General features: G+C 39.5%; 1 long non-coding RNA gene across 1 annotated transcript in view; it reads right to left on the bottom strand.

Moving 5' to 3' along the window:
* LOC140706349 (uncharacterized) overlaps positions 1-4969 on the bottom strand; it is a 61180-nt gene extending 56211 nt beyond the window's left edge. The window contains exon 1 of the long non-coding RNA XR_013544596.1: positions 2055-4969. This is a non-coding gene — a long non-coding RNA (uncharacterized LOC140706349). The remainder of the gene's footprint in view (positions 1-2054) is intronic.
* Positions 4970-17070: the final 12101 nt, after the last annotated feature.

Here is a 17070-nt window from a genome sequence, read left to right as displayed (position 1 = left end):
CATGTCATTCATAAAAGGCATATTAAGGATGCAGTCTTCCATCTCAAGACTAGACATTGAATGGCCTAGGAGACGCCAGCTGTCAACACAGGGGGGCATTTCTGAACCCTTCCAGCACTTTTTGACCTTGAGGCCCCTACACCCCCAAAATAGTTTTAAAATCGGGTGGCAGAGGGCAATTTTGCAATGTTTTGAGGTCCCCATCAATCCTGCCCCTGTAGTCCCATTAAAAAAAACAACTGTCCACTATTGGGTAAGGGGCCCTTTTTGTTTTTTTAAATGAACTTTTTTGTTAAAGCTATTTCTCACCAATCTCAATGCAGCAATCTTTAGAAAAATATGCAGTTCAGTCTCTTTGGCCACCTCACCTCCATTTGGCTACCCCATCTGTGCCTCTTGGGAATGTGGTTCTTGGGCTATAAGGAAATCTGAAAAATATCCCCCAGCCCCATTGAGATGATCCACCCCATTCTGCCTTCTTAAAGGATTAAAGCCCCCTTACATTGTATTGGACTTATTTCTAAAAGCAGATGCATTTAGAAATACATATGCAAGGAAATACATAACATGTAATATTGCAGAAAACTGCTATTTGTAATAGGAACACACCCATACAATGCCACTTTTACATGTCTGATTCTATGGATTCAATTGTGAATCTCACAATTCTTGCTCGTTGAGGAAATTCAAGAGAAAAATCACTTTTATCCTCACAGTGAGAGCTCTAAGTAAAAGATTTGTTTTCCTTTCTGAGAAATCCAGAGAGGCATCTCAAGGAATTTCTCAGAATTTCCATGTTCATTCTTTTCTGGAAAAAAAAATGCCAAGCTGTGCAGGACTATCACAATTCCTGCACAAAATGGCTTCTTGTTACAGTTCTCACAGAAAATGCCACCTTCCTGCATAAGATTCCGTGGAAACAGCAGAAGACACACCAAATTTACAGAGGAATTTTACACATTGTAACCTTCCCCTGTATTTTAAGCTTTTAAAATGTTGAGCAACATGGCAGATAACAGGTTAACCAATATTGTTCTTCCAGAATGTCAGTCACATCATCAATTGAGGCCATCATGGAATATGATAAAGACCTGTATTGGAGCCACTTGCCTGAAGTTGGACTGTCTCGAACTACTTCAAGAAGCACCCATCATTGTGAATACTCTTTCTCAAACTTTCCTGTTTTAAGTAGGGCTTCTGGTCTAGTTATAAAGGCGAATACACATACACTTCACTCAGGACATGAACCGCCAATGCCTAGATGGACTCCCAGGAGAGAGGCTATCTGAGATCACTGTGACCAGGTAGGGGCTATGTGCCCCACTACCTGTGTGACCTTGGGCAAGGTGCACAACCACACAGTGTCAATGGAGAAGGGACTTGTGAACCATTTCTGAGTACTTTATATCTAGGAAAAAATCTGTTACAATTGCCATACATCACAACAGCTCAAGCAGCAACATGGAACAAACTCTAAGAGACCAAAGAAAATCTTGAAACATATTCTGCAGTGCCAACCCATTGACTCATCAGCCGGTTGTCCCTCGGTGCTTAATCTCAAAGAATCAAGTTGAGAACACTTGGATGCCAGATAATTACAGCATGTCTGATAGCTATTAGGCGGATCAATTGATTCAGGGACATCCAAAGAATGAGAGGGGAAAGAATGGCTTAATACCTTAGAGAGAAAAAGTGGAACACTACATGAACAATGAATGCGAGAAAAATAGCAGTGGAAAAGTATGAGTAGAAAAATATATAAGGCATGGAGCTGTGCATACCGATTAAGATAAAAGTCAATGGGTTGAAAAGTCCTAGGGAGAGTTTACAGATTGTTGAGTTCCTTGTGCAAGTCTTGATGCCATAAGGAAAGTTTTGAAGTGTGATAAATCTGCAGAAATATGTCATTTGTCATCTGGCCACCCACCCACCCAATGCAATATGTACGCATACTTACTGAAGTTTAAATCAGTATCAAATAGCAGTACAACAAAGCTGACGGATGCACATAGCAGAGTGTGATGTTCTTAAACTTGGAGGTGGGTGGAACTTACCTGATAAATATGAAGTGTTGGAAGACAGTTGTTAGTCCATCTTTCTTTTTAGAAGTACTGTAAAATAAATAAATGAAATTTTGCTGACACATAAGGTGGCTGCAGAGCTGCAATGAGAAGACATTTCCTAGAACTGTTCCGCTGTGAAAATGGTCCATGAGCCTACAGGAGGGACACTAAGTTTTCATATATTTAGTGGCTGAGAAAGTACATACCCTTCAATATTCTGACATTTTCCTTCACATGAACACCCCATAAACAACATCAAACTGTAACCCCATGAGATGACTAGTTTGAGAGAGTGGGTCCCACCAAATCCAATGCAGAATTGACTACTTCTACATGCTACACAGTGTTTAAACAATTTTCAAATCACTCTTATCATAATTATTCCAGGCAAAAAAATTTATCTTCTGATTATTTGAATAACTTGCAGTTATCAGTTGTTAATATTTTTGGTTTATTAGGTAGCCAATGTGGTCCACAGGGGATGTGGTTGGGACTGTGGGTTAAACTGCTGAGCCACTGGGCTTATCGATCAGAAGGTCAGCAGTTAAAATTTGCACAATGGGGTGAGCTCCCATTGCTTGTCCCAGCTCCTCCCAACCTAGCAGTTCAAGAGCATGCAAATGCGAGTAGATGAATAGGCACCACCTTGGTGAAAAGGTAACAGTGTTCTGTGTCTAGTCATGCTGGCCATGTGACCATGGAAGGTGTCTACGAACAAGCGCCAGCTCTTTGGCTTACAGACAGAGATGGGCCCTGCCCCTAGAATCAGTCACAACTGGACTTTATCAAGGGGAACCTTTACCTTTGCCTTATGGTCCGCAGATGGCACCCAAATTCTGGTATGTTATTATTATGAATGTGTGCAAAAACAGCAACGTCATGGAGTCTAAGACCTGATTCCAATTTCTGGTCCCAAACAAAGTAGGCCCACTGAATCAACTGTTGAAAGCTAAATCAGCAACTATGTGAATCCCACTGATGCAATGGATCTATTTTTGCTGAGACTAATACCTTCACCTATAAAACAGGTATTCTGTTAACAATGTCATACTATCCAAATGATGATGAGTCTGTATCAGATCCACACTTTTCCTTTTTCCATTTTTGTCTTCACTTCAACATATTTCCTTCAAACAAAATTTGAAAAGAGAAATCTAGAGAAGGTTATTGTGCTTATTTCACCTATTAATTGGCTAAGACAGGTATTTGGCTATCTTGTCTTTTTACCGCACAATCATATCTGTTGCAGCCAGCACATATTTACATGCCAGGCATTCATATTTCAGTTACACCTCAAAGAAAGATATCATGACTCTTTCCACAGAGCTTTTTTAGAACAGGAAGTGTGAGCAGACAGGGAAGCTGCAAATGGATCAAGAAAGACATAGCAAGTAGAAACAAAGAAGCATCCCCTCCCAACGTGTTCAAGAAAGCTCGAAAATAAAATCAAAAGAAATTCTAAAGGACTCTGAGAAATGAGGCAGAAAAAATTGAACCCTCTTTCATGGGGATATAAAACTGTTGGGATATTGGTGTACAAACCATGGCAGAGTGCTAGTTTCACATTTTTTCCTGAAGCTGGGAATAACATTTCCTTTCGTCATATCAATGACTGGGATTACCAAGAATGAACTGAATTATAGAGGTCTGTGCAAGAGGCAAAATGTTTCTGGAATGTCAGCATTTGGATGATCTGGGGTAGATGCTGAAACCTGAAGAATGGTGATGAGTCAGAATTTTTCAGAAGACTTCTTCCTCCCTCAGAGAACATCCTGAGGTTTTTTTCTTCTTCTTACTTCCCTAGAAATAGAGAGTCAAATGTCAAGATTACCCTCCCCTCCTACCCCATATCCCATTTTTTCCAGTGGTCGCCTTCCCATCACCATTATGATGTCCTGAAATGACATGAAGTAGAAGGCATTGTGGAAGAAGCAGAATGGTGGCCAAGCTGCCCTCACAGTTGCTGCTATTGGCACTTGCAAATGGTAGCATAAAAAACAAAAATCCATTGGGATAGAAAGGAGCAAAACTGTATGAGTTCCAGCTCTGATAAACTGTTGGATGATTTCTCCTTCTCCTAGAGAAATTAAGTGAAATTGTCCACTTTCTCTTCCCACAAATAGGATTGAGAAGAGCTAAACTTTGGTTCTTGTCTCTCCTGTGTTCTTTGCTTTCAACCGGTCACCATATCCAGGGCCCAGGTGGATTGGTTTAAGGGTACATGAAGAACCCAGTATGATGAAGGCCTAACCCAAGTAGTGCCTGGGTAGAAAACTGTCTGGCTTCTATATGTTATCTTGAGGTCCATGATGGAAGAAAGGCCGCTAAAAAGAAATAAATCTTATGGTTGTTGTGGGTTGTTTGGGCTCTTTGGCCGTGTTCTGATGGTTGTTCTTCCTAATGTTTCACCAGTCTCTGTGGCCGGCATCTTCAGAGGACAGGAGTCACAACTCCTCTGAAAATACCGGCCACAGAGACTGGCGAAATGTTAGGAAGAACAACCTTGAGAACATGGCCAAAGAGTCTGAAAAACCCACAACAACCATCAGATACTGGCCGTGAAAGCCTTCAAGAATACAAAGAAATCTTACTTCTGGAAGAGATTGTAATATGGACATTTCCATTGATTCCTTCAGCAAAAACGCGTATGGTTTTATCAGTTCCTGCTGTAACAACCTCTCCTCTATAACCTTGTGTGATCTCAACTTGAAGCAACAATTATTCATCTCTCTTGACTTTCAAAGCTTGTGATTTCTGTCCTTCAGTCTTAACCCTGTCCTCTTCTTTGCTCCAAGATGCAGCCTGAACTCCTTGACCTGCCTGACAAAACTTTTCTTGGCCGTGACCCCCAAGTCTATTTCTTTACTCCTAAGTCCTGATATATGCCTGCCTGTGACTTTTGTTTTTCTAACTCCTGTGATAGGAGGGCCTGGCGTGCTCTGGTCCATGGGGTCACGAAGAGTCGGACACGACTAAACGACTAAACGAACGAACTCCTGTGAACCTCAGCCATCTGAAGCTGTGAGGCTTTCTTGAATAAATTCTCTCTTTCTCTCTTGAGATACCTGGGACACTCTCCCATAATGCCTTTATCAAACTTCTCCGGGCGCTCCGGGTGTTTTTCATTTAGAAAAAAAACATTGGCATGATTGTCCGAACTGGTCTGAAACAAAGCCTTAAGATGGCAGCTGGATTTGGCAGATAGTTGCTTGCAAGTCTTATCAAGCCCTTGCAGACCCCCATCCAACCTGTTGAGGTTTCTGGGCAACCCCTTCCTCTAGTCCCACTCTGGAGGCTAGCTTGAAGGGAATCTCCATTATCTCTAATAGGAGATAGCAGAAATGTACTTCCTAGCTCGGCCTATCTGTTCTTTTCCATGCATGCAGAAGAGGGAAGAGAAGCCAGACATACAGTACTCCCTGCCAGTTTTTGTGAATGCTAGATGAACCCTGATGAGCTTTGGGAATGAACAGCATCTGTAAGTGTTGGTGACAGTATCTCATTCCTCCTCTACCTTATCCAAGTCAAGAGGAGTGAAGAAAAATGAAAGTGGATGTCCTGTGAGCAGGGAATTGCAAACTCATTCGGCTCTTGTAAGCTTAGGTTTCTTCATATAGGAAAGGGAGAAGGAGGGCATTGAATTTTCTGGGTTTTTTATTTTATATATATATATTTATCAACTAAGAATAAGGTAAGGAATACAAAGGGTAAAAGGGAGTAGGGGGAAGAAAAAGGGTTGGGGGTAGGGGAGCACAAAATATACAATCATCCAATCTATTCATGTTACGATAACAAATCAACTTTCCGCTTTTTTACAATTTGATTACCCTCCAGCTTTCAACTTACAGTGACGTCTTAATTTAAATCTATGTTACTCCAACACTATCTGGGAACTGAGGCCATTTGTATAATAAATCCCATCATTCAGTTTCCTTTTGAATTGGACAGTCTTTCAACACATCTGAAAGAATATCCATTTCTGCCACTTCCCATATCTTCTCAATAAGTTCCTCTTGTTTTGGTATCTCTGCTTTCTTCCAATTTTTAACATTAAGCTTTCTGACTGTAGTAGCTATATAGATCACTGGGTAACTCTTTATCTCATCTATGTTGCCTGGTATCATACTCACTAAAAGCAATTCTGGGGTTAGTGGAGTTTCATTTAACTGTTGTTTGACATCTAATGTCATCTCTTTCATCTGATCTACTATTTGCCTAAGACATTCATTTACTTGCTGAAATCCTGCTGTTATTATCTTTTGCATGGTAGTCTGCCATTCTTTATCTGATTTTTGTGCCACTAATTTTCCCAAACTTTGAGACTGGACAAGAAAGGTCTCCAGCATTTGGTGCTTTAGTTTTTGGGAGGCCATTTCAATCTTTCCAATGAGTGGGGTTTGTATAAATAATACTATGTCCTTCACCAAAGAGACCAATCCTCAAATATCTTTCAGAAGTTTCCACTATTTTATCAACAAACTAGACCCACAATCAAAAATATCCCCTAGGATCTTCCTCCAATCTTTACACAGATGTTATAGTATATAAATAAACTTTTAGCCCAGCAGTTTAAAATACAGTGGTGCCTCACTTAACGATTGCCTCGTTAAATGACAAAACCGCTATACAATGACTGTTTTGCAATCGCTTTTGTGATCACAAAATGATATTTTAATAGGCAAAATTCGCTTCCCAACGATTGGTTCTCTGCTTTGGGAACCAATTTTTTGCTAGATGATTTTTTAAAACAGCTGATTGGTGGCTTCAAAATGGCCACCCGCTGTGTAAAATGGCTCCCTGCTTTGTTTTTTGATAGATTCCTTGCTTTACAGGCACAGAAAATGGCCACCCCATGGAGGATCTTTGCTGGACGGTGAGATTTCAGCCCACTGGAACACATTGAATGGGTTTTCAATGCGTTTCAATGGGATTTTTTATTTCGCTTAATGAGGATTTCGCTCTACAGCGCTTTCGCTGGAACGGATTATCCTCGTTAAGCGAGGGACCACTGTACAACCATGGCAAAAATATTCCTTCTTCTCCAGAAACCTAACAACGTTCTGTTATCAGAGTCCCATGCAATCCAGTGACAAAGTCCAAACTAAACAGCAATCACAGGGTTTCAGTCTCTCCAGTAGGTGCCCTTATAGTCTGTAGTATGTTCCTTCCATTAGTCCAAAGATTCAATCAAGAACTCCAGTCCTGGTTTTCCTAGCTCCACAGTCCAGCCTCGACAACGTTATCTTTCCCAAACCCATGCTGTTAAGAAGTAGGCTAATGTTGTTGAGAGGCGGAGCTGAGAGAGAGGTAAAAAGGCGGAGCCTGAGAGTGAACAGTCAGTCAGTGTGGAAGAGAGTGTGGAGTCAGGAGAGACAGAGAGATATTTGAGAGATCTGAGGTGTGATTAGTCAGAAGAGTATATAGTAACTGTAAGATCAAATAGAAGATTGTTATTGATGATAGAGAAACCTGAAGAGGATATGTATGAATTATTACCAAAACATCTGTAATCAATAAACCTGTTTTATTTAAAAGACAGTGATGAATGGACCTTCATCTTTCTTTAGAAAAGTATGTTGATTAAATGATCAACTGATGCCAGCATGTGAAGAGGAGTTTGGTTTGCCTCTTGAGAGTCAGTTAATTGGGTCATGGTTGATAGAGTCAAAGGTTCAGATAGTCCCAGACCTGCAGCTAATATCCCCTTTGAAGCCTCTTAGAAATCCCGAGAGAATCTTTATTGAAAACATTCAGGGCTGGGACAAACACAACTGCTCTGTGCTTTTTTAATGCAAAATACTTTGAATATGCCTTACAAAATTGTATGTTAATTCCCTGGATAAACATGGCAAAATATCCCCCTTTGTGGATGACTGTCATTCCATTACTTTCTTTAAAGAAAGCTTCTCTTAAAAAAAAAAACTCTTCTAAGAAAACCTCTTATGGTTGTGAATGAGGGAGGAAACCATTTTACATTTTAAAAATCATAACTTCAAAACTCTTTTCCCAAAATTTGGCATAGAGCAAGACCGGTCTGTGCTGGTGCTGATCCAAAGTCTTGTTTCAGTGTAATTATTTTTGGGAGGCCTGCCTGAATTTTTAGAATTGCCTGGTAAAATGTTGATTTGCTCTGCTGCACCATGACATAGCCACACTACCATGCAGCTATAATTACAGCATGAGCCTTTGCGACTGCACACTTTACTTCCATAAATGCCTAACAAAATGCAGAATGTTCACACATACTGGCCCTGTGCACCTTTTTGCTGTTGGTGTTTTCTGGCTAAAAGGAAAACAATTCTGTGAATTTCCCTTAATCTTTTCTGACTGTGAACATCACTGCACTTTTCACAATTCTTTTTTCACTATCAGTATCCTTCCACAGCTGAAAGGAAATCCCAGGTCTATGCCAGGAGAACCCTTTCCTGCAGTATCCCATTCACAGTTTATTTCCTGACTCTCTATTTCCCTTCTCTTCACCTTGGTCTGTTGATTTCCTTCAGTGGATCCTGCTACAAGACTTCCGTTCTGCTAGGAGGTGTATCATTTCAAACAACCTTTTCTCCATGTCCCTACTTAACCACCTTGGCATTCGATGGCCTTTTTACCTGTTCTCACTTAATAGGATTAATTTCCCTTGTGGTTTCTTAAGCATTAATACTTTCCTGCAGTGGATGTCACACACAATGCATTATAGAATTCCAATTAACTTTTCTGCAGGCTACTCATATACTTTGAAAATAAGCTTTATTATGAGAAGAAATAGAGAATGGTTGAGAGGCAGAGAGAGGAGGAGGAGGAGGGAAAAATAGAGAGGGAAGGGGGGGATAGACAGAGAAAGAAAGAACGAGAGAGGGAATTCTTGTGATAATAAGCATTATTCCCACTCTGTGACCAGAAGCAAACAATGTGCAGCCTTTACCCACCTTTTACCTTGATAGTTGTAACCCTCCAGTAGAGATGAACATGCTTAGTAGACAAGTAAAATGGAATGGGTGGATAGGGCACAGAAGAAATCTGAAATGCCAATTTCCTTTCAAGTTGTCATGAAGAGGAAACCACATTGTGACTAAAACTGAGCCATCATTAGTTTCCCCTCCCTCCCCAGGCATGAACTTTATTTAAAAAAGAACTGCTTTGTGATTCTTTTTTTTAAAAAAAGTTGAATGGTTAATGGTTTGTGGCTACTCTTAAACCACAAACCAAAATTTTTGTGGTTTGTGCCCATTTCTAATCACTATACCACGAACAAATGGGACAATAACTAATTACAATAAATGCACTTCTACTTCACCAATATTATCAGGAAAAGTTCTGGTTTCTTCTCTTGCTAGTTTACCTAACTGTCTTCCAGACCTTATAAAACACGTTGTTCGCCATTTCTTGGAACCCTCACATTGTGGCTTTATCCTCTGAAATATCCATGTGAGAACTGGGCTGAATCTTTTGGCTGAATTTCATTTTGTTAACCAGAACTTCCTATGTTTCTTTCCTATTAGAAATGATATCTGGGTGTGGAGGATAGCATCTGATGAAATGGGCTGGTATCCATGACAGTTTTTGCCAAACCCCAAACGGTTAGTCTTTATGATGCCACAAAGTTGTTGTTATTTGGATCAGGAATCACATTACTTAATTTACTTCCTTGTTACTGTGATTGCTGACGAGATAAATTCTGCTGCCTGAAAACACTAGGGTAGGAAGCAACAATCTCTGCTATGTGCAGAAAAACACTTTCTGCCGTGTTTTCTGGCGACCCAAAGGGATGGATACTCTAAGTGCAAGATAAGTTGCTATTCTTGAAACATATAGCCCAACACAGCTGGAGAAGTGTTATCTTTCCCTGAAGCAGAGCTGGCAGAAAAGCTTGGGAAATTTCCATCATTATTGTAAATTATCTTCTCACCAATGGGTCTATAAAGCTGTGCAGATTCAAAGGAGGTTTTTGTGGGCTTTATTGGTGCCTATAATTTCAAAGCTTGTGTGATGTCTAATAAGAAGATCCAATGAAAAACTATGAGAGTACATTACATATTCCAGGAATAATCTGAGTCCTCTGTATGTTTTAACAATTGGTTTTACTCTTGGAGGTATAGTGAAGCCAGGACTCACAGGTTCAGCACCCCAGGATGTTCTAAGTCAGTGGTTCTTAACCTTTGTTACTCAGGTGTTTTTGAACCTCAACTCCCAAAAACCTCAGCCAGCACAGCTGATGGTGAAGGCTTCTGGGAGTTGCAGTCCAAAAACATCTGAGTAACAAAGGTTACGAACCAGTGTTCTAAGTGAAGATTATGACATCATTCCCCCCTAACCCCCCCCCCTATCTTGTCCCTCTGGGCTTGGCTGTAGTGATCACCCTGGGGGCTGGGAAAGGCATTCTCCAGGAACAGCATATTATCACAAGCTGTCCCTTTTCTAAGATAAAGTAATCAAAGATGGTTTACTCTTAAATGAGCAATTAAGAGCTAGTAGTTTTCTGGTTATGTAGGCCAATCCCGCATTTCTGAATTTTTTTTTAATGAGGAGTGGAGCTATTTATTTATTTTATTTATTTATTTTATTTATATCCCGCCTATCTGGTCGTGTCAGGACCACTCTAGGCGGCTAACAACATAAAAAATAGTACAATAGTGTTCATGATTGTCGTAAAGAGTATTTGCACTACTAAATTCATGGGTAGACCACTGTCTTAGCAGTGCAGGTATGCCAGTGTTCACAAAAGGGTAGTTTGCTCATTAGTAGCATTGTTGACTATCCCATCAGACTTACAACAGAAGAGAAAGTATTGCAGTATTTAAATATTCTGTTTGGGAAATAAATTTGTGTGTATTTCTGTATCAGTTTCACACTGCCCAAGACTGGCAATGCAAGAGCGCTTATCCTACTTTAGTATAATAATAATAATAATAATAATAATAATAATAATAATAATAATAATAATAATAATAATAATAATAATAATAATAATAATAATAATAATAATAATAATAATAATAATAAAAAAATATAAATATAAATATAAATATAAATATAAATATAAATAAAAAAATTCTGTGCCTTCTGATGATTTATGGCCCTAAAATGCATATTATACATTATACATTTTCAGAAGACAAAAATTAGACAAACGCTGCATGCATTTAGGAAATACTATGGGAAAATGCATAAAGAGTATAGAAAAAACATGATCGAAATTTATATGCAGGAAGAAACAGAAATGTCTCACAACTCAAAACCCACCTCCTCCAACCCCAAATCTTTGAGGATTTGCTCAGAGGATGCCTTTTTCTATATCTCCAGAATCCAGAACATGGTGAGCAAATGTAAAGAACCCCCATTCACCAAAGATGTGCCCACTACTTCTTTGCTGAAAATGCCTGTTATTCTTTCTCCTAATGAATGGCAACTTAATGAATTACAGAGCTACTCTATCCATCCCATATTTCTCTATCCAAATCAGCAGAGTGAGTGGGGAAAAGCCCAGCTGTCAAATACCAGTCAAGGAGCCAGGCAATATCATCCTAACCTGCTCTGAACTGATATGTGGAACAGTTGGGGTAATATTCACTCTCAGCCCCACACTATGTCTTTTGTCTTGTGATAATAATTGCACACTGAAGTACTCTTGTCAAGAGTTGGAAAAGAATTGTGTTGAATTCAACAGTTGTTGACAAACATAACCTTTTCAGTTTTCACATCTTCCTGAACATGAGGAGAAGCACACCATGCCTCAAGAATTCACACATTTGGCAAGGGAATAGGATGTTTTCAGGAACTTAGATGCACACAGAACCGTATGCATATTTTAAAATACTACTGACTAAAATGCGTACAATTGAAATGTGCACAGACATACTTCAGTCCATGGGGTGAAAATGCATTCACAGGTTGAAATTCAGCAGCATAACTTGATGTCATCAGCTGTGGCACTTTTCAAAAATAAAAATGTACAACTCCTCCCTTTGGATCCCTTTTATTGTGGAAATCCAGTGGGGAATGGGGGAGAAATCTTTAATTTCAGAACTCACTGTCACTGGGAGGATTTTACCAGCAGTGGCGATTGTTGGAAATTCACCCCTTCCCATGGCTAATGACATCAGCCTTACATCGTGTATGTTATGCAACTGGATTTCAGTTGCTATGCAAATTTGGAAATCTGATCACTGGCTGGCCTGGGTTACCAAGAGAGTAAACTTTATTGCCGTTTTAAGTATGACTTAAAAACAAACAAACTCAGTCTTGATGGGTGAGGCGTACTTGGGGTATAAATCCTGATCTGTCTGCATGTGCTAAATGAGAAAATGCAAATGTTTACAAAACCAGACTAGAAAAGATCTGAACAACAAACACAGGTCATGAATTACTGCAAATGTGAGATGCAACTATACACTAAAGGTAAAGGTCCCTATATACTACTGACTCTTAAAACCAGCATGACTGTTTTACTGTGAACTGTGTATTTTACTTCATTTGTCCAAAGAAGTGGACTTAGCCTTGAAATCTCACATTAAAGTATAACAATTGGCATAGGTTTTTGTCTTTTGAATTTTTTCTCTCTGTTATGCTAGCATTGGACAGGTCACTTTTTGCTGTTTTTGAACATTTTGCCTGCTTGCTTTCTTACTTTGTGTGTGCATACTTATAGAAGAGTCACCTATTTTGTGTTTTTACATCTTTCACAATAGAGGGGACTTGTGAACTCTTGCTGAGGTGAGAAGACCTCAGCAGGCTGCCCTGTGGTTGGTGCTATCTGTTCTCGATCAGAAACCAGAGAATGACAAGATTTCTTCATACCTCTAAGGTATGCTAAACAGAGGTATAGCCATGTAAATGGGTTGGTGCTTTTCTTTCTACACGAAATCTAATTTATAGAACTCTCCACAGAATTACTGGAACGTGGTGGCACTAATAGGGATGTGGTGGTGCTGCGGGTTAAACTGCAGAAGCCTCTGTGCTGCAAGGTCAGAAGACCAGCAGTCGTAAGATCGAATCCACACAACGGAGTGAGCTCCCGTCGCTTGTTCCAGCTCCTGCCAACCTAGCGGTTCAAAAGCATGCAAATGTGAGTAAATAAATAGGGACCGCCTCGGTGGGAAGGTAACAGCATTCCCTGTCTAAGTCACACTGGCCATGTGACCACGGAAACTGTCTTTGGACAAACGCTGGCTCTATGGCTTGAAAACGGGGATGAGCACTGCCCCCTAGACTCAAACACGACTGGACAAAAATTGCCAAGGGGAACCTTTACCTTTTACCACAGAATTAACACATCCCTTGATTTCTGGATGCTTCTCTCAGTGATCTGCCAGGATGTATCTTATTTCTTTCTTTCCTATTCAGCATATATATATATATATATTCAGCATATATATATATATTGACAGACAGATTAAAATACTAACCCTGGTTGAGTGTTATATCTTTAACATTCAGGTTATTTTTAATTTACTGAAAGAAAAACATCCACAGGTTCTCTGTGTGAGGGATGATACAACAGCCACTGAAATAAAAAAAATTGTTGCAGGAATGGAAATACTTAAAAGTCACATTGACGTACAGACATCAAAGCTCAGTTACTTATGCATTATTATGTGAAATGATTTAATACCAAAGATGGGAAAATGTGCAGCGGATAGTGTTGTGACCCTTTCTGGTCTTTTTGGGATGGCTTAAACAGACTACAAAGAATGGGGGGAAATGTGCATTTCAAGGGAAGAAAACTATTCAGTGGGCTTGTTAATCTCATGCTTTTTAATAGGTGATAGTTCATGGATATCATATTAAGTATGGAAGCTGAAGGAATGTTTTACTTTTTATTTCCTTTTTATGATAAATGCATGAAAGACACCAATCAAAATCATGTTGCTTAACATAATAATAAGTCACAACAAGAGTAGGCCCATTTGAATCACTGGAATTTACAAAGGAGTTGTCTCATCAAACCTACACTGATTCAATGGGCTTTCTTTAGTGTAATTTACTTACACAAATAATGTAGAATGCTTTCATCTCTGGACCACTTTGCTTGGTACATTGCCTTATCATTATATGCCGGTATCTATATTAAGTCTGAACCAAAACTTTATTTGTTTACTTGTTGATTTTTGTCTTGTTTCTACCAGTATTTTCCCTGACCCCTTATCAGTACTGAAAATATTCTGTTGAAAAATATTTCTTACTCTGGACACATGATAAGAACACAAGGAAGTAGATTCAGTGCTGTTTTTTTTTCTTCTTCTTCTTCTTTTCCATTTCACTTCATAGTTTTCTGTCTCGGTTGCTCACACATTAATCACTGAATCCTATGGATTATGGCAGTCCATGTGATTTTGTATTATTTGATGATACTATAGAATATATGGCATAGATAAACATCCATGAAACAAACCATGATGCCCATTTCAGCTAATCAAAGTATACAGCATTGTCTGAGGCCACGGCTTGGAGTCACATAATTTTAAGGATTCACTTAAAGTGGTGCTGGATATTTGGAAGCTGCTCTGAGGGAATTCTGCTGTGCCAGTGGCAATGATACACAGAATTGTTAGGTTTCACAGTAGTGACAGACATTTTGTGGAGCTGTTATGCTTCTTCACGTTTCCAGTCAGGAAGAAAAATCCCAGGGGAAGCTGCACAGAAAAGGAGAATGTTTCATTCAATGTGTATGGTGGGTTTAAAGGATGGCCAGCCATCTTCTCCCATTCTCTGCTCACAATGGGGCTCACCGGGGTAAATATGTTTGAGTGTGTCTTGCTAAAAAGGATATAATAATTCCAACTGCATGGACCCACAGGCTTAAAAAAAATAACTAATTCCAATGCTTTTTCTTGGCTTTCTTGGGATGTCAGTGTTTTAGCCCAAGGCAGGTTCTTGGAGCGACACAGTTGCTTGACCAAGCTCCAGGGAGCAGCTGTGTAAAATCTGGAGCTCCCAATCCATGCCTGCACTACCTCTGTAACATCACCTCTGTAACATGACATGAAAACCTAAAAATATACTCAGGAATCCCACTGCAGAACTCTCTTCCTTGTAATTTAGTTTTAAAAAGCCATTCACACCACTACTAATTGCTAACTATATAGATTACATTGCATCTACTTAGTTTCCAAGTGTTTTATCAACAAATAAATTGTGAGGCATTTTTTTAGCAATGGTTTCCCACCATTTAGCGATCAGTTCATGCAGATACTAAGCTAGGTTATTAGACCCTCACTATTAATCTATGTAAACCCCTAGAACTTGCCTCTGAGAGAAGACAGCAAGTTGGGAAGAAGCTATCTTCTAGGGAACCTTGCCACAGCTGTAAATCATTTTTCCTTTTCTGCTTCATGTGTCACATGAAGCAGAATAACAACATTCTGTTCTTCTTCCTGATATTCTGATCTTCTGCAAGTGTGCAAATATGTGGGAAGTGTATCAAATATAATGAAAAAGAAACACGCTGTCATAAAAAGGGACATTTGAAAGTGAAGTGAGATTTTCTTCAGGTTTTACTGTATACAGCTCTTCTCCCTTGTTTGCTTGTGTCTAAATTAATCTGACATGGACAATGAAATATTAAAGGCGGTACACGACTTGTCTTGATTCATGTCCCCACCCAGACCTGTTATTCTATAGCAATGCAAAACTGAGGTTGTCATTTCCTGGATGCCACTGAAAGCTTGCGCAACAGAAACAACAAGCATAGACTTTTGTACAATACATTTCACTTAATCAGGGAGTGACTTCCAAGAATAACAAAGAAAGCTGTACACTCCTGGGAGGTGGGGAAGATTGGCTTTTCCTCCATATCACAATGTTCTCTAACTTCTTGAACTTCTCTTCAAAACACACTTTTTCTTCTGCGTTGTCCAACTCAGTATGAATCATCAACTCACAGACGAGCATGTACAGGCACATGCACCTTTCAATACATATAAATCTGATGCTGAAGCAAGGATATGGATTTGGGGTATTAACCTAGTACACTACATATGATATAAAAGGATAAATACTTTCTTTACTGAGCACAGGGAAATACAAGAATAAAGTAATAACTTTACTTTAAACCCTTCTTTCTAAATCATACTGGGATGATGAAGCAATCATAGCTTCTGTTCTACACCTCATATCTGGTAGAGGGGAAGCTTTGTATATCTCTAGGGATAGAGACAAAGAGTTGAGAACCTTTATGGAATATACTGCATTGTGCCCTGGTTTAGAGAGGAGTCCCTAGCCGCTTTTCCAAACTCTCTCCATTCACAATAGAAACTGAGGCACCATGATGATGAGAGAGGATTTAATAAACTTGCCATCTGGGTTCTGGAGGCCAGGAACAACTTGGTTTAGTATGAAACCCCAGAAAATGTTGGAAAATCTTGACCCAAGATGGCCTCCTTCGACAAGAGGTAGCTAGGCTCAAATTGTAGGCCTTGAGACTAGGACAGGGCTGGGTTTCTTCTTTATGTTACTGTAGAAGGTCTCCAAAAGAGGCCTGTCTCAGTCCAGAGATCTCCACAGTTCTGGCTGCAGGTAGTTTGATAAATTTGTGGCCTTAATGCAGACCTGGGCAAAGTGTGGCCTGAGGGCCACATACAGTCTGTGAACCGCTCCTGTTGGACAGTTTTGAACATCAACATTTATAGCTTTTTGTTTAAAGTTGATCAGTTGCTTATCTTTAACATGCCACAGAAAACCTCTTTACTATTTGTGAAGATTAACAAGTATAAAATAAAAATAATCAAAACATCACTGTTTCATTTTATTTTTAAGTAAAGCCCCCAAACACAGTTCAGATTTTTCAAGTGCCCCCCCCCCAGAAATTAATTGCTCACCCCTGCCTTAATGCATCCAACATCTGTTTTTGTCTCTTTTCCAGGAAGGCAATGAAGATGTAACCATCCTCTTTTCAATGTAATGCAGATTAGTGGACAGCTTTGCCAGAGAGGCAGTGAGTTAGATCAGTGGTTCTTAACCTTAGTTACTCAGGTGTTTTTGAACTGCAACTCCCAGAAACCCCAGCCAGCAG

This window comes from Pogona vitticeps, chromosome 4 (assembly GCF_051106095.1).
Source record: "Pogona vitticeps strain Pit_001003342236 chromosome 4, PviZW2.1, whole genome shotgun sequence".
NCBI classification, from domain to species: domain Eukaryota; kingdom Metazoa; phylum Chordata; class Lepidosauria; order Squamata; family Agamidae; genus Pogona; species Pogona vitticeps.
This window is presented reverse-complemented; position numbering and strand designations above follow the sequence as displayed.